The sequence below is a fragment of the Mugil cephalus genome, chromosome 5 (assembly GCF_022458985.1).
Source record: "Mugil cephalus isolate CIBA_MC_2020 chromosome 5, CIBA_Mcephalus_1.1, whole genome shotgun sequence".
Taxonomy (NCBI): Eukaryota; Metazoa; Chordata; class Actinopteri; order Mugiliformes; family Mugilidae; genus Mugil; species Mugil cephalus.
This window is the reverse complement of record NC_061774.1, coordinates 15,715,256-15,741,766: the sequence shown is the minus strand read 5'-3', so window position 1 is coordinate 15,741,766 and position 26,511 is coordinate 15,715,256. Positions and strand designations below refer to the sequence as shown.

The window sequence follows — 26,511 nt, the reverse complement described above, 5'->3', positions numbered from 1 at the left end:
AAGTGGGTAGCTACAATAAAAGACCGTTGAGAGCAATTAAAGACAAATAATGACCAGATCGACTCGCCAAGCAGTTTTTCCTTTTTTTGCTCCTTGAACTGAATCACTATGTTGATTGCTTAGCAAGTGATGACATCCACATTGGTACATGATGTTTATTACAGGTTTACAGTGCCTGGCAATTGAAATGAAAGTCTAATTTATGTTGTACAGGTTTTCTCTTTTGGTTAATTAAGTGCCTTGTCTTGTACCATTGAGCAAAGTGACTGAAGTAAAAGTTCACACTAATTGACCATCAACAAAGTCTATAAGATTCTGGTGTCTTGTTACCAAAATACTCAGGAAAAGTTGACATTCTTTTTTTATTCAGGTCAAATTTTCAAAAGTTAAGAGGAAGAAGAGTTTCACAAATGCTTCTGAGATTTCTACTGTTGTGTTGTCAAGAATGGGTTTTGGTTGACTTGCACATGTGCACAATAACCTGGAAACACATGAACGTAGACTGTCAGATGTCCTCACAGACCAAATGTGCAGTATAATTTACAAACGTCACCCTACGGCTGTTATCAGCACTCTAGTAAAGAGATTACAGTAAAAACACATTATAGTTTTGTACTTTTAATTGGATGTGTTCTTTTAAGTATAATCATGTAATTTCCACACGCAAACTCAACAGGGCGCACACAAAAAACACACACCTGTGCACACTGAGGGTCGGTCAAAGCGTTTCATTTTCACATCTTTGAAGTGAAGCCCCGCATTATGAGGGAAAGATTTCATCTTTGGTTTGCGCTGCTTCAGAGAGGGAGCAGCACGCACATCAAAGAACCTCCCAAATCCCAACAGAGAGACACTAACAGAAGAATGAGATGAATCCTCCGACTTATTTACTCCAACAAATCACATGTACCACGAGAGACTACTCATTAGCTGCCTTCTTTTGAGACTACAGCGTTTCGGCTGTAGTGGAGATGTTTGCACTGTTTAAACGATGCCGGTTTTGTCTTATTGTATGAACGTAATGAATATTACATCGGTTACAAAAGTGACTACAGGACACAGTGAGGCAGGTATCAAATGAAGCCAATTTTAATTATTTCATTTGGAACTAATTACAGCGATACTAGATGCAAATCTAATTATCGTCAGTGATGTCTCAGTTTTATTCTAATCACTTTTTGTGAAAGTGCCAGTATGAAAGTGGGGACAGTGAGAAAGACATAACATTATGACCTAAAACATAGGTCAGTATTAGTTCTTTAACTCTACATCACCCTCCTCTATCTATTAATGCGATCCAGACTGTTTTTAACAACTTGTTTTTGTACTAAGAACTGTCAGTGAAAGCCAGCTCAAGGTCTTTGCACACTTTTGGGGTCAAATGCCTTACAAAGCAGTGTGAAACATTTACTGTAAAAAACAACAACAACAAACACAATTGAAAGCAATTCATCTTAAAACAAGAATCGCGTAGGTCTGGCTGCAGTCCTGTTGGGTCGAACTCAAACATGCAGCAATAATGCTTTAAGCCCAGGCTCCCATTAATCAAGTGCAGTTTTTGCAGGGTGATGCAAATTGGTGTGCTAACTTCCCTTCTGTTGGAAAACTTATTTTTTTTCTTTTGGATTTTCCTCATTGTCTCCAGCGGGAAGCCGAAGTCTGAGCCCACCCTTTGGTTTCTGTTTCTGTTCGTTTCTTTACATGACTGATTTCAATTACACTTGGTGTGTCATCGTGTCAGAAGTGGAAGAAGTATTGAGATGCCAATGCAGCGATGTAAATGCTGTAAACGTCCTTAGAGAAAAACACTCGTTAATAACGAAAGTGTTCGAAGAAAACTTTAGTTAATGCACTGAAGTAATGGTTTGGACTCTCTGACTAATATATTATCTCTGACTCTTTGACTAATATCACATACACTCACTTCCCAGTTCATTAGATACACCAGTGAAAATTAATGCATCCCATTATAACAGCCCTGCACTAAATCTCAGTTTCATGAAGGTTATGGTATTCAGCATTTATTGAAAATAACTGGAGAGGTCAACAATTCATCTGTGTCACGTTGGAGGCTGTGGTTTGTGGTGCTATTAAATTGCATGGTGCGGTACCAACACGCATTTCTATTATTTTGAATGCCCCATTTTAATTAGTGAGCTAGGTTGAATAAAGAATAGCAGTGCAGGATTGTTGTAGCAGATGCATCACAAGTTTTCCTAATGAACTGGGTTCAAACTATTAATACTGAAGCATCATTGTGTACGTAGCACGTTACCACTGGGAAGTCCTGACGCAAGGGCTCTGCGTTTGAAGGGCTTTATGTACAGTTTGCTTTCTGTGAAACCAGTTAAATGTTTATGCTTTCTCTTTTTTTTTTTTTTTTTTTTTTTACTTTTCCTCTAGCCTTTGATTTACTGTGAAATATTAGGTCATTTATGGAACGAAAAACATGTCAGAAGTTCAATAGGAAGAATCACTATCTATCATCTGAAATGTAACACAGACTACACTACACCAAAAAGATTGCGAAGCTGCACAGGTCATGTCCGAGCTACGTCCCGATTGCATGGCGAAGAAAAACTGCACCATCCTCCGTGGGACCTTTCCTATCACAAGCCTACACAGTTACCGTGTCATCCATTTTGTGACACCATGCTGTTATGTGAATAGTTCGGACAACAGTAACGCGATGTGACACCTTGCTCGACAGTTCTGCACTAAAATCAATGAAAAGCCCTCTCGGGATGGGGGAAAAAAATATGTGCAAAACCTGAGACTGAGTGCTGCTTGTACACGGTGTCAAGTATTTTATTTACATACACTAAACGGTACATTGCCGTCTATAAGCAAGGGTTTGCGGCGTTAAAAATAGAACAATCTGCTGCAGAACTAACTCCTGTGCTGGTGCTTGTGGTTGTTCATGTAACAGACACCGTATCTGTTTGATCGCCTGAATACAGATCTCCGTCTTATGATCCGCGTTTTATTCCAAACTTGCGAAAATGCACAAAAAGAAGCGAACGCGACTCGAGCTGCAAGGCTGTGATTTGGAGAAGACTGAAAGAGCTGCACTCTCTGCTGATGTGGTGGTTCCACTTCACAGAGCCATGGCTGCTTTAAGAGTGACGCAGTTGACAGCTTGTTGGCAAATGCCCCACATTCGGTGATGATCATTATTAGTAACTGCGTCCTCACAGCTTCCACCTGTGGGACATTTTAAACGCCAGGAGAGGCTCCTTAAACCTTAAGCCATGCCCGAAGTGCGGCTCAGTTGTTGTGAGAACACTGGACCACAGCGAAAAGTTCTTACTTTTTTCGTACTTTTTTCTAAAACTTGTCTCAATATGAAATGCACTGTCACAGTACACTTTACAACATATCTGGGAGATTGTTTCCTCCTTTGCAGGGGAAGGAACTTAAGATCATCCATCACATTTAACACCACATCCTCATGCACATTTGTGTGTGCTCTCCTCTGTCTGTTACTCTGGCTGATTGAACGGTTTATTCATTTTCTGCAATTTAACTCATGACAGAAGCTGGCCCCTTTATCCTGATTGCACTAAATGTACACGAGCATTTGGATAATGAAGAAGATGGAAATGGTGAGAGACGATTGCTTGAAGGGTTGGTGGGAGATATCTCTCTGACTGCATGTTCAACTTAGCACTAGGTTCTTCTTGTTTTTCATCTTCTCAACTGGACATTAGTGATGGTCGATACCACCGATTTCCTTTCCGATCTGAGTAAAATTCAGACTGGTATCACCGATACCGATCCGACACAGGTACTAACACTGATAAATACACCCTGATGTGTCTGGTAAACCGAAAAAAAAGTACTATACCTCAAATCATAGCTTCATAACGAATACAAGACATCAGAGTAATTTATTTATTTTAAACACTGAAGCATATTGAGGTAGCGGCCTCGCTTACTATATAATAATAAAGGCAAGCTAATACAACAACAGAAAAAAAACCAACAGAGGGACCGTTAAAGTAAATTATTAATTATTATTATTATTAAACTACTATAAAATTAAAACTTAACTCTGACCCTGTGCTCACCTCTTCTGTCCTCCTCATCACAAATGCCTCGTATTCTGTGTTGTGGATTAACCTGAGGCGTTTCACATTGTTTGCTGTGTAGCCACAACTCAATAGTTTAGTTGCGTGTGTTCCTGATAATGATATACATTACCTCAAACGACTAAAAGTGTCGATATTTTGATTTGAGAATCGTTTTTAGAGCATAAAGATCCGGAAGTATTGACATTTCAGTATCGATCTGCACGTCACTACTGGACATCCCAAATACTTTCAAAAACATGGAGTGATCAGCTCTGGCAACAGCTTTCCTGGTGCAGCCTCCCTTCTACTACAAGTACACCGAGTTATTACAACTCATGCAGGCTTAGAACATATATGGTAGATGGCTTGAAAACGGAAAGTGTGGCAACGCCTTGGATGCCGCTAGTTCTTTAATATTGGTTTGGTGTTGCCTCGCCCCTCAAGGCTTAGATAATATCTTCATTGTTCTGCTGTGAGAAAATTTAAAGGAGGTCCAACCCTTGACTTATACCCCATTTCCATTTAACACTTCAAGATAAAATTCCAGCCATCGTAAGGTTACGAAATGAGTTTTGTCTGGCTGTTTCCCCAAGCTATTCCTACTTCGTATTTGTAGGTCACATGAATCCGATTTCACAAAGAGGTATAAAAAAGAAAAAAAAAACACCACAAGACCAGAGACAGAGAGAGGTGGGAGATCAGGTTGGTGGAGGGTGAAACGGAGCGAGTGAGTAAGAGAAATCCATTAAATTCTGTTGAAATATTAAGTAAATATATCTATCTGTTTTCAAATATGGCTCCTGTTTCGCTGGCGAGAGACCTGCAGCACTGAAAGATTTAGTTCATTCTGGGTCTGCGTACATGTGGACAGGGAGTGTGGGCCACAATAAAATCTCCTGATGGCTCTTCAGCGCAGTTTATCTCCCTGATCTCTACCCACCACTTTTCCCTCCATGTGCCGCTTGCCTCCATGTTATTTTTCTAAAACTGTCCTCACCTGCGATATGTGAGTGTTTCACAGCAGACTGATCTACAGCACCTTTAAAATCCTTGCGGCGTTGACGAAAAATTCGTCTTCCCGCGTCAACCGAACCCGCGGAGAACACCGCGGCTGTTTGCCTTCTTCGTCTGCGCAGAGGCCGTTGCGCAACGAGATGGGAATTTTGTGATAACCCGCCGTGAAGTGCCATGGATATTTAAAACAGTCTTTTCGGCATCATTGTGACAATAGAAGGGGGCATAAAACCACAGTTAATAAAGTAATTAGCTTTATGGCCCTCGGCTATGTTTGTACCCCGTGAAACAAAAAACAAAAAAAACAAAAAAGTCATCAATATGATCCAAACGGTAATGACTTTGCTTTTATTTGGTGTATGTGTGTATTTGTGAGTAAAGTGTGCTTTGTATAATTATGTGCGTGAGAATGCAAAATTCACTCCAAAGGTATCCCACAGCCTCCAAATGATTCTTGACCCCGAGCGTTTTCTGATAATGTCAGCGACTGTGCTGCAGATGTGTTGTGGCCTGAGAACTTTTGGACTCGGTGAGCTGTTGTTCCCTGATTTTTTTTTATTTTTTTATGTTAGTTGAGGCGTTTCCCACTTTATATGTGAACATTTAAACGAGGGCGCTACAATACACAGGCTGTCTACTATCTATCAACTTCTCAGACGAATGATGTGAAGTAATTAAATAGTGCCACAAAATGACACAGGCCACTGTACGTTCGAGAGATAAAGCAGTTTTAGCAATTATGGGATTATATTATGAGGAACTAAACACGTGTTAAGCGAGGAGCTCTGGGTGGATGGATGCATCCAAAAAAAGATTTCTCAGTTTCAGTCAATAGGTCCACTAACATTTAACATGTATAAGGATACATAAAAATACTTGCTTAATTTATAATTAAAGACTGAGAACATAAAAATAATACCTCACTGGATGAAATGAAAGTCTCAGACTTAGAACAGTTCAGGCTTCATGTTTTCAGCCGACTATTGGTACAGGAATGCCTTCATAGAGAAATATTTTTGCTCTGCCATTTATCTTACAAATGCAAAAAATAAAATGATTATAACCAATAACATTCCAGATTTCTAAAGAGGCCGTGGGCGCGGCTTTTGTTAAGACTTAACACTCTCTCTCAATACCTCAGTGAGACTTAATGTCTCACTGAGGTATTGTGCTTCAACCAACACAGAACTGTGTTTACATTTAATACAGATCTGCTGTTGTTGTGAATGCAGGTAAGTGCAGAGTCATGGTCGGGGCAGAGGAGACCAGGAGTCAATTCCAGCCGAAGTCGATGTACAATCCTGTGTAAGGAAGATTGTAGATACACCATGTCACTCACTGATGACACACACCGTATGATGCAGTCCAGTGTGGTTTTGTTTTTTTATTTGCAAATGCAAATGTGTTTGTCTTCTTTCCCTCTGTTGATAATTTAGGAACCTGGCCAAGTTAAGTAACGGCTTCACTCTGCTCTGCACTGCTCCTCTGCACGGCACTAGATTGATTCTCAGAAATGTGCTGGCACATTAATATGCATGTTGTTACTCATATATTTATATATTTATTGCCCCAGCAACACTGCCAGTCTACTGTGGGTCTCATTGTGTATCGTGTGTGTACGTGAGTCCTGGCCCCCAGCGTGGCCCTCGAACGGAGCATCCGGATCAGCTGGTTGCCAGGGGTGACGACAAGAGGGAGCGAGTGAGTGAGCATAGATTAGATATCTATCTATCTATCTATCTATCTATCTATCTATCTATCTATCTATCTATCTATCTATCTATCTATCTATCTATCTATCTATCTATCTATCTATCTATCTATCTATCTATCTATGTCTGTCTAACAGCTACTTATTTTGTGTTTTCTTTTGAAATACTGGGGGTTTCCATGGGAACTGAATATGATTGTTGGATCAGTGTTAGTATTCCGCCTTTAGCTGTCAGGTTTGAAAAAAACACACAAAAACAAACCATGCTCTCCGTAACAACCACAGTTCGGTCAACTGCTTTAAAAGTTTGATCACAAATTGATTTAAAATAAAAAAAAAAAAGGGATCTCATCTATCTGATCTGATCTATGTAGTCTAATGGGGAGGACAAAATAACAGAAACAGCTCTTTACTTGTTATGTTGTTTGTGGCCAGGAAGAGAAGGCAAATGGATCAGTTGACGGGAAAAAAAAAAAAATTGCGAATACCGGAAGACAGCACAACAACAGCCTTTTTCATTACCCAAGAAATTAAAGTGATAATATTCAAGATTTTAAGTGGGAAGTGTCGCCAACGAGAATAACCAAAAGCAAAAAAATAAAAAATAAAATCTGAATTAAAAGGATGAATTAACACCATGATAAAGACTACTTCATATGAACTCATGATTAATAGGCTAAATAACAGAATTAAGGCTGTGTTATCGATCGGGGAACTCTTCTGGGCTCGTATCACATGAACTGATTAGTCTGCAACATGAATGCCTCCCTTAAGGTAGTGTTACGTCCGACCTAGGGGAACCGAATGTAACATGGAAAGGATGCCCCCCTCTCTCTCCCACTCCCAAGGAAGACCATACAACAGAGCTGCAGACCAACAAATAATTATTTATTTAATCAACAATGGTAGTGATAGGCTTCAGGGTGAGCATGGCCCAAAACAACAAACAAAAAAACACTGTGCCCCCAAGCTGACTTACCTAATCAAAAATAAAGGAAATCAAAATACAGGTTTCTAACCTGACTCCCTATAAAAATAAACAGGAGAAAAAGGTCCCAACAAAAAGAGCTACTCACCCTTACCACTACCTGGTCTGCTAACAAATACAAATTGCCAAATCACACACAAATGCCTGGTTCAGTTGGGAGGAGGGTCAAGAGGAGAGGAAGAACTCCAAAACGACGGCCATTTTATAGGGTTTCCTCCCGCCCATTCACCAATTGCCAGCCAGCACCTGGAGACCAACAGAGGTGGCACCACCCTCAGGCAGGGAGGAACAGCACATGGAAAAGGGAAAAAAAAAAAAAAAACAGCACAGACAAGTCATACATCCAAAAACAAATATTACACAATGACCCTGGGTCATAACACCCCCCCATCTAAGAACAAACATTTCCTCTCCACAGGACATGTTTGATGCACTAACTTCTGGACAGCGCATCGGCCATGACATTGTCTAACCCCTTTTTATACCGAATGTTTACATTAAAGTCCTGGAGCAACAAGGACCAGCGCATGAGGCGCTGATTGCTATTCTGCATCCTATTCAGGAACACGAGCGGATTGTGGTCAGAGAAAACAACGGTTGGCTCAGCATTAGACCCAAGGTACACTTCAAAGTGTTGCAACGCTAACAGTAAGGCTAAAGCCTCTTTTTCGATCGTGCTGTAGTGCAGTTGGTGCTTTTTGAGCTTTTTGGAAAAGTAGGATATGGGATGGTCAATGCCACGCCCATCTTCCTGGAGAAGCACTGCACCGACGCCAAGTGCACTGGCATCCACCTCCAGTTTAAAGGGATGCCCGAAATCTGGGGCGGCAAGTACAGGCGCACTACAGAGGAGAGCTTTAGCGGCCTCAAAAGAAAACTGACATTCCTCTGACCACTGGAAGGGAACTTTGGGGCTTGCTAAACTTGTCAGTGGAGCCACTACATCTGAGAAGTTTTTACAAAACCCACGGTAATATCCAGCCATACCCAGAAAACGCCGGAGCTCACGGCGCGTTCGGGGGGCTGGAAAATCTACGATGGCCTGCACCTTGGCAGTCACGGGACAGACACGTCCTTGTCCGACTATCTTACCTAGATAGGTAACAACAGCCTTCCCAAACTCACATTTGGCCAGATTGAGAGTTAAGGAAGCTTTACACAAACGTTCAAAAATCTCCGAAAGGGTTTTCACATGTTCAGTCCAGTTGGATGAATAGGCCACAATGTCATCCAAATAAACCTCACAGTTTCTCACCCCGCAAAGAACTGTGCTCATGAGCCTCTGGAAAGTGGCTGGGGCGTTTCTCAGACCAAAGGGCATAACAGTGTACTGTAAGAAATGGTCGGGGGTGACAAACGCACTTATCTCAGAGGCGCGTGGGCTCAGGGGGATTACACAATGACCCTGGGTCATAACAGTAGCTAATCTGTATTATTAAGGTAACCCGTTGCATGAATGTTTCCTCTTAGCTATGACATGGACATTTGTTCCCATGTGGTATTTTTTTATTTAAATGTACTGTATTTTACTTTATCTCCCTTATACTATCTCAGTTTTAAAGTAACGATACATGTGTTTTGAGCAATGATAAATGTCTCATACTGAAAATCTCTGTAATGTTATACTGTTATACACCGAATTGGTGTATTGCAAAATAACAAAAAGAAAATCTGTGACGCTACCACTTTAATTCAGGCTCTGTCGTGTATGGTGGAAACACACTGACTACTATAGACTAGATAGATAGATGATATAGTCAACAAAATCTCATCATGATACATTTTATGAAGGTAGAATGGGTGACAGAGCTGTTGTATTAAATTACAAGTATATGACAACGTGGCCACTAAGCAGGCTCATTCAGCGGTATCCAAACACTTTACAAACATAGAAGGATAGTCTCAGTTTACATATTGTTATAGTTCCACTCTCACACGCATTCTAAGCCACAGCATGTTGCTCCATGTCTGAAACGACACTTAGGGTATGCACGGAGATGTGATTCAGTGCTTTAATTCTGGAGGGACTAAAATATAGAGTATGTGCAACATGGACTTCAAAGTAAACATGCAGCGAGTCGCCTAAATGCAACAGTTCAGAGGCATGGAGCCACAAGAGCTACACTCAGCCTGAGTTGCACAGACAGTGCTTATTTGCAAGATCAGTTCACTGCTGGTTTGATGATAATAATGGCAGAATAAAATATCAGCAGTCCTAGCCTTCCACTCCAGGTTGTGTGTTTTAGATTTTGCTGGGGCTCCAAAAAACCGAACAAAAATCATTTTGCCAAAGTGAAGACTGAGGACGGAGAAATCAGCGCAAAACCGACTCCATCAGGGGAAATCAGCTGGGTGTGTGCGCGTGTGCCTGTTCATGTGTGTCTGTGAGAGCACTCACGTATCTTGCAACAAGGCTATCTGCCGTCTGACTGCGAGAGTAAAGCGCGTTGTTTCCCCTTATTTAAATGCCCTCTACTGTAACCCGGCCTGTAGGTTTTATCTACCGCCAGCTCCCTTTTTATGCTGTGCTTTTGTGTACTTCTGCTGCCAGCCTCTGCCAACTGGTTCTACTCACACGTGCATCAGACCTCGCCTGTGTGACACTGATTGAAAGCGTGTCAGCCCGGGTATTTGTCAGTAGCTGCCCTGTTGCACAGGGCTTCTCAGTGGGACATATTACGAGACGCCGGTGATGTTTTTTATTTAATTTTTTTTTTTTGCACTTGAGCAAAAGCTGCAGCACAAGTTGCGTAAATTTATTCTACCCCACAACCTTGGGGCTGTTCTGTTCCCTAATGACTAAGCAAAAGTTGACAGAGAAGATAAAATAGCAGCGGAGTCTGGAAATACAGCGTACGACGAAATCACAGAAATTACTTAGGGGCTTTATACGTGTACGGAAATGTTTAACAGTGATGCTTTTTTTTTTTTTCCAACATGTATTTGCTACCGTAAGAGCTCCCACAGATAAACATATACATAAACATCTGCTGTTTGTAGGACCAGGATAACCAGCGTCGAGCTTGGCGACGTCGAGATATATTAACAATTAAAATCTGCCTCTAAATCAACTGCCATCTATTCTCAAAACACCTTGCATAATGGAAAATATTGATATTTTGTTGGCACATTTCGAATGCACTGCTTCTAGAATTAATCATGGCATTGAAGAGAGTGCTCTCTGCCGGCCTGCCTCGGCGTGCTCATTGTCTCCGTTCTCCTCTGTCCAGTCTCTATAACTTGCATGGCCACATGATGAGATCAGAGGAGCCTGGTCATCTAAGTAATGGATTTCTTTCTGTTGGTTCCTCCTGGGTCCACGGCCCTGCGTTCAGTGATGTATGCTTCATGCAACGGCCCTGGACAGCTCATCTCTCGCTCTCTCTCTCTCTCTCAGCCACAGGCACCTCTGCATAAGCACATTCACCCAAAGCCAATCTCTGAAATACACTTTGGGGGCTGCTCTGTGCTGCTGCTGCTGCTTCTGTTGCCCCGTTCCTTGACATCCACGGGAAAAAAAAAAAATGCACCGTAACCATTTTAAAGTCCTGTAATGAGCACCGGCGGTGCTTTGAGAGAAGAAATCCCCCATTGTAAGGTTGTAAACCCATTACTTGACTACAGGGGCGACACAAACATTTCATCTAGAGCAATGTGATTGTCATTTGCATCCTCTTTATGGACCTCTCATGGCCCCAGCATGCGTGCTCCCAGTCCATTTCTTGTGCAGCGGTCTAAATTATGTTTTTCGCTGTTTTTCACACCAAACCAACACCACATCAACAGCCATGTGCTGCTTCTGCTCTCCAACTTCAGTAAGCACAATTTATTCAAAGTCCTCCATGGTGTTTTTTTTGCAACATTTCTTCAGCATTTTCAGATTCCCTTGCCACACTGTGAGGTACAGCCTTTAGACTTTAATTGGGGAAAAACTGGGCAAAATGTAGTTTGTTGCGCGAAAATATGAATTACACATGAAGCTGTGAGGAGAAACAAAGCCAAACGGTCATCCCCTGCAAAACAGCACAAGCCCACAGGACATGGCACTCACATAAATTATATGAAATGCCATAGACTTTCAGTCACTCTCCCTGACTCGCTTCTCCTTTTTTTTTTCCCCCTCTCTCCCTGCTGTGCCCTATTCATTCCCACTGACATTCCCCAGACGTCTGATGGATATCAGACCACGTCCTCCAGGAGACATATTCCATTATTATGCTGCCACAGCGCTCATCCACAGACCCATCTCCCTCCTAATCAATGACCATGCAGCACGGCAGCACGGCAGGCACACACAAACAAGACGCGCGCAGGAGAGCCTTAAGATAAGCGAACCAATAGTTCAGGACAGATGATAATCACAGAAATTAAAGTAATCTATATTTCAGGCGGCGCGCAGCCGATTCCTTCACATCTGCGCAAATCAGTGTGGATGGAAATCCAGCAGAGCATCACAAGCTGTTCTGTCCTCTTACCTGCGTGGTGGTCCTGCTCTCAAGCTGTGCTTGTTGAAGACCCTCGGTCTACACAGCCATGCCCTCCTACATGGGCACGCGTCTGTGGGGCAAATCAGAGTTCTGCTGTCTCTCTGTCAGCGTGGAGAAGAGGAGGGATCAGGGATCAGAGAGTCCTCCCAGCCGGCAGCCCCATCTAGCGCATCTCCTTGTGTCTCCCGCTCTCCCGGGTCATTCCTGCCAGCCCCTCAGCAACCGCAGAGCCAGGGAGCGAGCGTTTCAGGGGGTGGGGGAGGGATGGGAGGTGCTTAGAGGGCTGAAACGGACGTGGAGCGGCGAGCGGAGCACCTCCTCCTCCTCCTACATGTCTGACTGCAGCCAGTGGACATGCTACAGCTGGAGTCTCAGTCCACCTCCCGTTTTCTCCCAGTGCATGTGTGTATATTTTTTTGTTGTTGTGTGTGTGTTTGTATGTGTGTGTGTGTGTGTGTCTCTAGCCGGTGCTGGCTCCTCTCTGTGCTGTGTGTGTGTGTGAAAAGAGAGTCTCTTCCCTCAGCGTTAATGCTGCCGGTGGCTCCGAGATGCTGAGGCAGTGTGAGAGAGGAAGAGGGAGAGAAAGAGATTGAGACATGTGCGTGTGTGTGCAGGAGGAGGGATACTGGCAACGGAGACTGTGGGAAAGGTTGTTTTCCCTCCTGCTCCATCCATTGGTATCAATCAATCAGAGATGCATGGCTGAGTTAATGAGTCATTTATACCTGCATATGTCTGCACACAAAAACAGGGAAACGTTTCTTTCTTGCATGTTTACTGTGGAACATCAGCACCAATTTATAACTGGTTTCCTGCATGGATGAGTATACACTCAAAAGAGGAACTCCTTAATAGCAGCCGAGGATCTCCTCGGGCTATCAGTATATCAGCCACCCTGAGAATCTACAGCCTTAACAGGGAAACTGCCTCCTTGAATACCCCAGGGAATGATATATCACACCCCAACACTCTGGAGAGGGGAGGGGAGGAAAAGGGCGAGTGATTAAAGAAATGTGTTGATACGAAAAGCTCCTGCAGCGAGACACCCCTCCAAAAAAAAAACAAAAAAACAACCCAAAATCAGGTTTGGCCATTTGATTAGAGAGACAGAGACTGGAGGGGGGAATGAGAGTAAATGAGAGAGACAAGAGGTGAAACGTCGAGGCTCAGCTTCTCTGGCTGTGCACTGCGTTTCGTCTGTTGCGCTTTGCACTGCCTGAAGAATTAAAGCTAGAGGCAGCGAGGGATAAAATGAAGGATGAAGATGTGCAGATAGGAAGATAGGCCTTTGAAATTGACAGACGGGGGGAACGGTGAGGGGAGAAGGAGAGGGAGACATCTTACCTTCCGAAGAAAAGCGGGGACATTTACACGTCCCAGTATGAGCGTACGAAACCGCCTCTTACGCTTTTCATCTTCCCATCTCAGATAAATCTTTCTGTATCTTTGCATCCTCTTTAGTTCCTCACTTTCTCCCTCTTTGTGTGGCGCCGCTAAGTACCATTCAGCTTGAAATTGGTCGTCTGGGAGAAAAGCAGTGGTGACCCCGCCTGCCTTACAGAAAATGCTGTAATGAAAAACATTTGCTCAATAACATTGTATCTCGAATGATGTCATGTATAACATCTTGTAGACACTATTGTCAGCTAGTCAGGCACCATCTACTCAGAACCACTTCTGATCAGTAGCTAAAGTCTTGGTGTTGCCTATATATTTAATGTCAAACACTCATTTTTCTCTTTCAGTTCTTTTTTTATATCCATTTTTTAACGCACACCTCCCATTCAGATCCAATTTGCACCGCCTCCTTCTAACTATAGGCTAGTTGCCAGGTTTACCTACAGGTCCTGTGATGAAATCTTCTCAAACACAACAATCTTCTGATGATTTATCCAAATAAGCTGCAGATCTCTTTAAAACACGTACCTGACTCGTCCAAAAGCCCTTTTCTCAGCGCACTCCTTAGAAGTTGGCATGATGACACCACTTACATCAACGGCAAAGGGAGCAGAAGATCCCAGATGCCAATCAAACAAGACAGATTGGATGACACAGCTCTGGCACCTGAGAGTAACAACAAGATGTCAGTTTTAAGTCATTTGAGGACATCTCCTGTAAACGTAGGCGCTGTTTCAATTAGGATCAATAAGGCATTTTTCATGTGCGGAAAAGTCAACAATTTCCATGGGATGTGCTTATTTTTAAGATTTTTGAGGGCAGTGGAGAAAAGTCTGCTGGATGTTCAGCCTGCAGACAGCTTGCAGCATTATGTGACTGGAATGAAAGGGCACTCTAATCAGGCTGTGCACCACAACTCTCTAGATCAACTTTCTGTCTTACCTTCCTGTAACCTGTTACGGAAAAGGATTGCTGATTACCCAGGATTACCCGAGGAATCGCAACCCTTTTGAACACGTTTTGTATTTACCCCAGCAAATTCAATTGAGGAGAAAGACTTAATACATGAAGGTAAAGAAACTGATTAAGAACAGTTTAATATTTGTTAACAATATACCCATTGTAATTCATCCAACAGTGCAGCTTAGCTGTAGCCTTAAAGAAATCCAGAGCTGATCCTGCAGGGGAAATAATTCCTCACTGACCTGGGGTCTGATTTTGAAAGCAATTCCCGACATTTGACGGTGTTAATGTAGCTCTGTAATCTGCTGCTAAATCGAGCTTTAGGAGTGAGCTGAGGCAGCGACTGAGGCAATCTCGTGGAGGAGAATCAGCCTCATGGAGTGTGTGTGGGGGTAATTATGCATGAGGAAGACGGTTAGTACTGCATTGGATGCTGGCAGAGGACTAACAGATGGTAATTCCCTCTCAGTCCTTCACTCCTGGCAGACCTTTGGATTACTAATGTGCTGGTATCTTGCACTCACATGCACAACGTACTGTCTGTCACACATACAGATGTGATACAGCAGAAACAGAAGTTCAGGTTGAGGTCTTCTGTCCAGATACACCTGTTGTCAGTTGTTGTCGTACCACCCACAAGCCTTTTAGTAAGGTGTGATTTTGGTGGTTTCAAATATAATGGAGACATTAATAAAGTCATAAAGTTGATAAGCGAACTTCAATTATATTCTTCAGTGTAATAAATGATACACAATCCCCCGAGTCCACTATCTCAGTACCCTCTACAACCTGCTTACATTTGGAGACTGGCATCCATGTGGTACTTGTGTACCTGTGGTGCGTTGGGGGTTATTTGATGGCGGTTGGTGGTTTAGGCTTTGTAGCGAGAATAAATGTGCTGCTGTTGGTCAGTCAACATGGTTTTGGCAGCTTGTCCTGCTCCACTGCAGCTAATGATGCACAGATCGATACTGAAATATCGATACCTCCGATACCAGATTGTTATGCTCCAAAATTGATCCTCAAATCAAAATAGCGATACTTTTGATACTTCGGCCATTTCAGGTAATGTAGTATACCACGGACCGATTTAATGTCAGACAGTATTTCCACAGACCGGCCTGTAAGGTGTGACGGATAAATACAACAAAATAAAATGATACGACCGGCATAAAGACTGGTATTTTCTAAATATAATAATAAACATGAATTTTATTAGCAGCGTCCTCGCAACATCGCGCCAACATCGTAACATGAGTAACGGCCCCTCAGCCCCACACTCTCTAGTCGTAACAGTAAAGGTTAAGCATGCCTTCAACATAAGATGCACCACAAAAACAAATATAAAGTGCATGAAAGATACAACTCACCATAAGGCTAAATCAGTGGGAGCCCTGAGCTTGTTTCTCTCCAATGAGACAGTCCCATTAGACATTAGACCCATAGTAGACATTACCTTGCGCAAAGAAACTTTCCAAAGAGGTTTGTTTTTCGTTCATTTTGCTAGCTTGGGGGTTTCAATTAAGCGGTGATGGATTATGTGTTACCGGCGGGGGCAGCCCCTTTAAGAAGGTAGCCATGTGACCGAGGCATCTCGACCTGCGTCAAGAATGAGTCACAGACAGATGTTTCATAGACAGATGTGGCGGAGACAATCTTAACAGGAACACAGTGGAAAGTAACTAAACTAGTGCGATCTTGTCGAAAGGACACGTGGTTGGTGGGAACTACATTTTCTTTTTCTTTTTTTTTTTCTATTTCAGACCCATTTTCACATATTTTGGACTATTGTGTTGTCTGTTTGGCTTTTCTGTCGTCACTCAGCCACTCTCTCAATATACTTCAAAATTAATAAATTACTCTGACGTCTCTCTATCTATTATTTGAATTATACTTCTTTTTGTTTTTAGATTTATCAGACACATTAGGTATATTTGCACAAAGTATTGTCATCAGATTGGTATCGCCAATACCGGCCTAAATTTGACTTGAAGTTACTTATTTTATCAAACTATATACTGTATCGAACATCACTAGCTGCTAGTCAGACCTCTGATGGCGCCTTTTTAGCTGATGTTGAATCGAGGGTGGGGCGCGCTTGTGTAAGACCACTCTGACTGACTGTTCACTTTAGTGGACCAGTTCACAAGAAGACAAAAGCAAGTTACAAAAGTAAGCGAACAACAAAGTCAAGAGGCCAGAGATCTTCACTTTCACCTCATCTGAATTAAATATTAAAGTATGCAATTACTTTTACTACATGTGATCGAGAATTCAGAACGGGGCAACCCGTAGAGCAATGGGTCAGAGATTTCTTTTTACCTGTTATCACAGTCTTGGATATGTCAAAGATTAGTGACATCATTGACTTTAAAGCATATTCAGGTTTTGTGCAGCATCGCATTTTCATTAAAACTCCCTCTCTTGCTGTTCGCGGCTCTTTTTGCCCCATTGACTCCCATTTTAACTACTTCTTTTTTTTTTTAAATGCACAGAATTGACACTAAATAACAATGCATGTTACAATGCTGTAGATTTCCTCTATTGAGAAGGGTTCAAATTTGTCAATTTTACTGTTAATTACCAAATCTTACCATTTACCGATTATATAGGCCTGTTGTTTAAAAAACTTAGTTTAATTTTGTGTGTATTTTTCCCCATTTCAGTGACTTTTTTGAAAAGGTTGGCATTTGAAGGGTTAATTTTTTAAATTTTTTTTTGTATTTAGTAGTTTTGGTCAGCACTGAGGTTGATTAACAGATTTCTATTTCTATTTATCTGATATATTTTTATAGCAGTCAAAGTTAGTGGCTGTTCTCAGCCACAAACGCTACGAAAGGAATTTTTTTGGAATGGTACACAAGGGTTAAACCCAGAAATGGCCGTTGTGATGATCCACATGAACTACGTGCAGCACTTGTAGCAATAACAGAAAACTGATCAGGAACTAAGAGTAGGTCATTAATATAATTTCTGTCATCCACACCTGCTTTATGTTTAATGAAAACCTCATTCAACTCCATTAAGTCTCTGCGACCATCTGAAGGAGTCAGGTCAAATATATTGATAAATCTGCTGAGAAGTACCACATCACAGCACACTGTAATTACACACTGCATTTACCTTGATGAAGTCACAGGCAAATGACACCAGGCAGCCAGAAAATAACAATACACTACTCTACACTCCTCACAGTGGTGGGCTATAACTCAGTGCTCTGCCTGTTCCTGTGGGCGATGTAAGATTAAAAGAGCTCATCAATCCTGTGCGCCGTTGCCCTGTTTCAGGCTTTCTTTTTAACCAAATTGGCGTTTCATTCTCATCCATTATGATTTGATGTGATCATTTAGGACACAAGATACAGCCGAGTTATAACTAAAACGCTTCAGATAGATGGAATCATATACTGTGGGTGTAATTGGATGGATTTGATAGCTCCGTAACATCAGTCCATCCGTTTCCCATTTTATTGTGGGCATGACAGCTGCTATTGAATGAAACACACCCCTGTGCCCCCGTTTGACACGTAAATGGACATGATTTAGCAGGGCAGATTTGACAAGAACTGGCTCACCTGAGACCCACTAGGAACCAGAGTCTGTCCTAGATCCCACTCTCAAGCCATTTGCGACCAGTCAAGCGCCTGTTGTTTTACTTATTTCAGGTAAATGCCACAGCGTCGTGATGCATGTTAAGATCACAAGCACATGAATTCAGAGCCCACTGGAACACACCTCTTACAGATGCCAGAAAGAAACTAACTGAGAGGAGTAATACAGTTAAAAGAGTCAATGAACTATTGTATTTAAACGGGACTGCATGTGTATATGGGACATAGTAAATAAATGATCTTATTATAAATGACAACTAAAGAAATACTGTTTTTGAAATGTAACATTTTTCTTAATCTCTGATAAAATTGTGACCTCCCCAATATCATGTGATAACTGTCTGTGGAGGTTCTGTTATAAGCATGTAGTGTTTGGCCATGTCATATTTCCATTTATCGGCTTCTTGACCAGCTCCTCGAAACATGTGCCATGTTACACTGCTGCTGTTTTTCTACCGTTCATTTCAAAGTCTGAAATCTCTGATTGCATGGCCACTCATGCCCCGAAATAATGGGAAACTATACACTATGTGCCGGGCCAGGAGAGGGAACTGGGATTGCTCTATTTCAGACAAATTTACAACTTCCTCAGTGTGACTACAGGTGCAGAAGAAAGGATGGGAAAACTGCAGCTCTGAACATGGATGGCTGTGTTTTCAGCTTTACTGAAAAAGAAGGAAATTACTTTTCTTTCGGCAGAAACTCTGCTTTTTTGTCTGCTGCGAAGTCTTTGAGAATCCTGCCCTGTCATGCAGTCAAAGCCCTTGTGAAGACTGTCTGGAGAGCTGATGTAGGGAAAAACAAACACCCGAGTGTCCACTTCCGAGGGAAACTTTCCAAAGGAAGAGCCACCTTTAAATCTGGGATTAAAGCTTCTGTGTGAGGCCTTGCAACAGGCTAGAGATCAGAGAGCTGCGGTCTTCCCACCGAGAAGCTTCTTTTGTTCGCAAATCGGTCGTCACAATCAGTAGTCAGGGTGCCGCATTTGCAGGGATTCAGACTGACTGACTACAGATCCAGACCATCCAGACCAACTGAAGCTGCACAGGATGACAATGAGGAGCCCCCAGAGATCCCTGGAACCTTTGCAGAACAAAATGAACTTAGTCGAGAAAGTAAAGTTGAAGTTAGATCTAACGGTCAGAGCCAAGAGAGCTGAGAGATGAGGTCATCACATATCTGCACATAACTAGAAGACTTCAGTGCAAATCCAGGATTACTTCCAGCAGTATGATCTTGGTAGCACTGTCAGATGTTGTTGAATGATGTTGAGAAGATGGGCCTCCAGCACTCCAGCTATACATCTTGAGCCTGCTCTCATTCCCATTGTGTCAAGATCCCCTTTGGGGTGAAATAACTTGATTTCAGTGTTGACCTAACATTGCAGTGTTAGACACTAGTCCACAGCCAAAGACACTGTGATGCTCTCATGATGGTTTGTCCTTTCAGGATACACATGGTCCATTTTAAAGTAAAACCGTGATCTTTTCATAAACCTCACCAAGTAGTTTTGGTGTGTGTCTCATCTGTCAGTCTGTCCAGATATACAGAGTCAATGTGCATAGGCACTGAAATTAATATTGTACTAAAACACAATCGAAAATGAAATAGACATTGTCGAATTATTATTTTTTTTTAGCCTAGATCCATATAGATGTTCAACATGGTGTAGAGACATACACTGTGGGAATTAAAGTAAAACTCATTTTCTTAGGGAATTATTTTCCAGCAGGAACCCTCGGGTGTTTCTGCCGATCGTCATTACATTTCAGGACATTTTTAGTTGCTTTTGTGACTTCATTTCATTTATCGTCTGTGCTTCTGTAAGTTCTGTCACAGTACGGCTCTGTGATGACACTATGTTGACAGCCGCACTGATATTTCCTCATTTTTCCGGCAACACCATTTCTGACACTGCTAAATTTCAGCTTTGGTCGAATGGTTTCCAGCAGCGGGGCAAAGTCGCCTCTACGGACTTCTCTTGACTTCTTTATAAAAGAGAAGTTTGCTCAGAAAATGAATGAAGCAGATCAATGACCTGTTCTTGCAAACACACAGCTGGCACAAGCACGGGTGATTTCATCACACTGAAAGATGTTTGTGTAGTTAAGGGGATGTGGACACAGAAGAGTACAAAAATGTTCACTGAGGAATGTTAGATCCACCCGGTGATCAACGCTGGTGTTGGAGAGGAACAATCAGGGATAACATTATGACATTAACATGAGTTTGTGATCTAGTGAATTTAGAGTCCAGGTCAACACCTTATGCTGTTTTTCTTGTTTTTTTGAGTTATGCCTGGTCTGGTCTAGGTGGGTGCTACATGCCTAAGTAACATCCACACAATGTTAACGTGCCAGATCCGAAGGTTTCCCAGCAGAACATTGTCAGTGGCTTTAATGTTGTGGCTGATCAGGTTCCTGTGTTAGCTTAAGATCAAAAGCTATTTCCAAAGCAGATGGTTACAATAGCTTCATGAAGATTATATCACATAAAATGTGCAATAAAGCTCCTTCTTACAGTGCAATGCTGTTAAATTCAGAATTCCCCTGTTCACTGTAGTTAGCAGGTATGTTGGCTGTAAAATAAATAGGTCCCCTGTTCATGCAGTCTGTAATTGACTTCAATTACAGTCAGTGTTTGGAAGAGTGATTGTAATATATAGTGTTATTTCGTCAAGTATGATTAGACCACTCGTCTATCTCCATGGTTCATTAAAAGAGAAAACTAATCACAGTCAGACATGGAAACAGTGAATAGATGGAATGTTTGCTGGAAAACCTGAATAAAGCACACACAATTAAGTGCACATAATTGCAAAATGAATTAATAATGTCATTTATTTCTGTTTACTTTATAACTGGACCCAATTGGCACTAGATATTTAGGGCAGACGCCGATGTTGATTTTAGAGAGCATATTAGCATACCTTCTGTCTATTCTTTGAGGCTCATTTTGAAGTATTATGTTTGAGAGGAGACCAATTCTTATCAGAATCCTAGTCTGTAACACGGTGTTTGGGTTTTATTATGGAGCATCTTTCTAACAATGCAGAGAACACCTCTGCACACAATTCGATACTCCTGCATCATTTTAAATCCATTCTGTTGTAATCTAACACAGATCCATGTCATCAGATGACATGTCTGACTACCTCGCTGTTGCTTTTCTGTCCATCACACTGTGGGTGCGGGTGGGGAGGGGTCAGGCTGGCCGTCTAGGTTGTTTGAGAACAGCAAAGGGAGAGTTAATGCGCTTAGTGGGACATTGAAATGTCTTTTCAGCGTATGTTCTGAGACAGAAAATGTTTAACTCGCACAAATGATCAGCTGTTTCGGCTTTGTTGAAAGAACGGAATTTGTAGAAGAAGAAGGTGAGAGGAACCCATCACTATGGCCATTGTTGTGTACATTAGAATAAATGCATTGAAAGCAGACAACAATGTGATGTTTCTTGAGGGGCGGGGCTTAACTGGATGCAAAACATCTCAAACAATATAGCCTGTAAACGACGGTTAGCATATTTCAATGAACTGTTTTGGCAAAAATAGACGCATATTTTAGAGAATATACTAATAAACACACTCCCAGAGACCGTGAGTGTTATTTTAAAAAGTTGACTCTGACTGACTGATGGGACCTTATTTACGGACCCCTACACTCTTACTCACTAGATGGACAATTTGACCAAAGGAGGACACAGAGGGGACAAAGTCTGGTCTGTCTTTATCAAGGGAAACCTCTCCAACAAAGATATTACAGGAAGTAAATGGAGCCACTGCGGAGGGTAAAGTAGTAAAGGCAACTTCTTCTTGGACACCCCTGAAACATGCAACGTAACATTGCATTAGCATTAACACATAACAAGAATCCCCTGAATAATGATTAACTTAACGTAATTTCAGTCATAATTTATTCTAACACATAAAATTATCCAGTCTGAAACTGAGGATGCATTACATATTAATCTGACCTGATATGAAGTGTGTGTGTTGTTGACTGTCTCACTCCAATCCTTTCTTTTAATCGTCAAAGCCAAACCGAAGTTGTCTACGACTGGCAGTGGCTGGTATGTGATAAAACATCAAGTTAGTGTTTTTGATTTTTCAGTTTTGGCACTTAAAAATACAGCAAGACAACATTTCCAAGGTTGAAAGTGACAGTGTTCGCCTCAAGCTTACCTCTTTTCTCCCTCCAGTTAACACTGTGATGTCACAGTGATATAGGCCATGAAGGGGTCTATTCTCTGGCATTTTGCTAAGGTGACTGGTTTGGATTCATGTGCTTTTTTTCCTTTCTCTCAAGCTTTGCTTAATTCCTCCCGACCATTTGATTGAAACATGCCTTTATTTGATTTATTTGTGTTTAAAGCGTGGTCTCTGTAGTTCACAGTCACCATGGCAACCCAGGATTAAAAAAAGCATGGTCTCTGCTGTGGCTGAGGTGCACACAAGACCATTTCAGAGTTTTACTTTACGGTCATATGCAAAGACAGCAATTGGTTTCTTACTTTGCAGCAGTGTATTAGAGCAACTTACCACAAAGACAACGCTTGACTCAGCACCACCGCTTGCTTAGCTTTGGTCCAAACTCTCTTACATGTGCTGCTGACAGAGCTGAGCGTGTTTAAACGCTGCCTTCAGAGTCTCCACTGGCTTACAATTTTTAAATTAAGTTCAGCACCAGTTTTTGGATTATTCTCAGTACTAAATAAATAATTAAAATTACAATATGGGTACAACCTAATAGCGACAGAGTAATTTCCTGCCTGTAATGTTGAGCATGCAGGAGCAGGAATGTACAGACATTTGGATGTTTGTCTTCCAGTAAATGTCGTTCACCATGACAACTCGGGATTAAAAAAAGCACGGCCTCTGCTGTGACTGAGCTACTCTGCACTCAAGAACCACACAATGGCAGTTTTGTTTCGCACACAGTAACAATGGGAGTCACACAGGTACACGCGCACAGACGCAAGAAATCCTAACAAATCCTGGCAGCGGTGACCTTGCCTGAGAGGATCCAACGGCAGCTCGCGAGGAGAATATCCTGATTGTGATCGTAGGACTTAAAAGACTTTGATCCTAACAGCATGGAGGCTTAACAGTCAATTAACCCTTTGATCTCTTCCGATCCCTGCGGTTTACAGTATGCCGCAGCTCACATATACAGGGCATACAGCGCGCACACGTGCACAGGCATATGCTCCGCTGCAAGATAATGGCTCCATCATGGCTCAAATTTGCACTTCAGATTTATGGACGCGGGCGTCGATCCACCTCGTCCTCCTCATCATTTTCAGGGCCGTGTGTTACACAGCGCGGTGTCGGCGGGTTCACGGTTCACGAGTGGCTGAACAATGAAAACAGAATGAGAAATAAGACTGTTAATATCCTCATTGACCTCTGGCTGAACCGACATGACACCCAGCTGAACTGCCTAATGACATATTGACTGACTGTTGTGATCATTTGAGGGCTGAAATACACAGTAATTTTTTCCGCTCTAGAGGTAAAGGAGAACATTTGCGAAAGAAATGTTAAGGGTGTGCTTCTTTTTAGAGCCATTTTATACTTTTCCCTCTCTTCCAGAGGAAATTTTGCCCCTGTATTATTAAATGAAAAGCTATGTTATTAAATGACTCTCATTCTGCAGGACTTTTAATATGGGCTTATGTCATCCACCAGTTCATATTTAATATTAAATTATACATGCATAACTTTTGCATTTGATGAGCAGATACATTTCCTTCTGTCTTGCATCAGCATCACAACTAACTAACTAACTATGCACCAGAAGTTTGTGTCCCAAATAAGAGAACCATCTTTCTATGCACAATTGTGCTGTCCTATTTGTTGTCATTTCAATTCAGATCAGTTGTGTTCAGTTGAACTCCTCATTATTCTGTGTAATTGAGCAAAGGAAATCTGGACACATTACACTATCCGGACAGTTTGATGCGACGAACTGAATGTTATTTGTTTTCACTCCACACATCTCTATGGGACTTTGCTTGTGAATGGTTGACACCTGTGATCTTACGGGGTATTGTCACTTTGCCAAGCCGTTATTGTTTATGCTGAAGGCATGAAAAGAGCCCTCATGGAAAAATAAAATTGTTTGTGTGGTGCTGCAGCAATTAAAGCACATCACTTAAGGCACCGCTCTTTTGAAAGAAAGACTCAGTCCACTATGTCCACAGCGACAGACAATACAGGGTCGTTCTTTCAATACCCTTTTGTCTAAGCACATCAAGGACTTGACTGCTATTGACATGGGAATGAGTCTAAAAATAGTCTCAGGGACTCCAGTCGGTGTATTACACAGACGGGCACAAAACAGGCATGTTAGAGCAGAGCATTGAGCTCCTGAGATCTTGGGTCCCTGATCAATTTGAGGGTCTTTTTGAACATTCTGTTACGTGAGAACAACAGGCGGTCTGGTTATTACTGCTTAAAATTGGTACTCTTGCACGCCTTATAGTTCAGGCCCTGTACAATGTAGGCTCGCAAATAAACCTCCCGCCAGGGGAAGGAACTGGTAGTAGGTTTCTGACAAAGCTCTTGGGCCAGCACAGCACGAGAGTATGAACTAATGTATTTCCACAGGCAGCCTTTATTGAGAACATTACCCTTTGAAGTGACAAATCAGAGTGACTAAAGATCCAAGTCTATTGTCCACGTGTTAAAGCAGTTATAAATGATATTAATTGACTTTTTCGATAGAGTCTGACGCATGCATGATTGCCGTTCCATTATGTCAAGATTAAAATTGGTCTTGTGAAACTTTTTTCTTTGCTATCATCATCTTAGATTCTCATTAAGCTTGTAAATGAGTACTTTTCAAAATCGTGACTTGAATTAGGTAAATGGGCGGTGAGATAACACACTGATGATCCAGCTCTTTCCCTTCCAAGATGCTTCTTGGCCATGAGAAAAGTTGATCATTAAGCCTGGAGCAACAACGACTGCAGACAGCCGAGCCCCGTTTCAGCCAAATACTGTATCTGTAACCTCGGCACTTCATTGTTCCTCACGCCTTTTTACTCCTCTAATCTAGAGATCCTGCCTTAATTATCTTGTTATCTCAAGATAGAAGAAATTAATGGTTTTTCAAGGTCACAGCTTCAGTCGCCTAATTGCCGCTACCTTCGCGAAAAATGAGTGCAGTGGACCTGTTAGTGGAGTCTGCTGCAGATGGGTTGAAATGGAAACAGGCCGACGGTCCTCATTGTGTGACTTTACACCAATAAAGCACTGGAATCACAATTAGATACCAATGAAGTTATGATTTCTGCTATTCAACATGTTTGACATCCGACTGATTGACTGTATATAAAGATGGGTGAACTCTTCATGACGCCACTCATAGGATTCCTGGAGAGAAGTTTTCAGGCTGACTAAAGCTCGTCACAGCATCCATGCATCAGTCAGGTAGAATTAGTTCAACCCCATACACTTGAGGAAATTTTCTATGGAATCCCAAAGCACTGTTTATACCAGTGTGTTGTTGGAGATTTTTCCATATTGGTTTAATTCTTCAGCCCTAGCGACGACCACGTCATTCTAATGAACAGCTTGGTATCATCTCACAAAGTCGTGACACCTGGTGTTAGTTAACACGTTTTGGTGTACTTTTTAATCCCCATGTTCTTTATGCCAACTATTACTATGTCACTTGTCATTTAACGCCAGAAAATTGTGATTAAGTTTAGGAAAAAGCTCAAAATGGGTTGACATGACACAAGAAATATGCCTGAAGTGGCATGCTATTAGCTGTCATTTATGTTAAAAAAAAAAAAATCAGAAAACTACGAACTGGTTGGAACATTTATATCTGTTACTTAATGAAATGTGTTTGGTCTCAAGGATGGTACACTGTTGAGTTTAATTTGTCTGTTCCAACCTTCCTCAACGAAGGTTCACGTTGTGATTATAGCAGGAGAAAAATAAATCTAGCCGGTAACAGGGTACGGCTTACTAAGTTTCCCATTTACCGTCTGACAAAACATTATCAATGAGAAGTGACAGCTTTGGCTCTGCTGGGGGCTCCGTGTTTGTTCAGTTATTATTGTTTCACTGCTTTATCTGAAAAGGCAGCGAGTTTCTGAAAAACAAAAACCAAACATTAGTTTGCTCCATGCTACTGCAGTTAATGATGTGATCAGTGTTCAAGTATTGTGTAATTAGAAATAACTCCACGCGCCGAGAGCAAATTTAAAAAAAAAAAAAAATCTGCACATAGAGTATTAGAAGAAACACTTGTCAG

The 26,511-nt window shown here is 41.8% G+C and overlaps 1 protein-coding gene across 2 annotated transcripts in view; it reads right to left on the bottom strand.

Moving 5' to 3' along the window:
• frmpd3 (FERM and PDZ domain containing 3) overlaps positions 1–12,802 on the bottom strand; it is an 83,253-nt gene extending 70,451 nt beyond the window's left edge. Inside the window, exon 1 of one of the 2 annotated variants that reach the window (XM_047585099.1) lies at positions 12,262–12,802. The gene's annotated coding sequence lies outside the window, so the exon portion shown is untranslated. The remainder of the gene's footprint in view (positions 1–12,261) is intronic. The other variant, XM_047585100.1, reaches the window with a different exon arrangement.
• Positions 12,803–26,511: the final 13,709 nt, after the last annotated feature.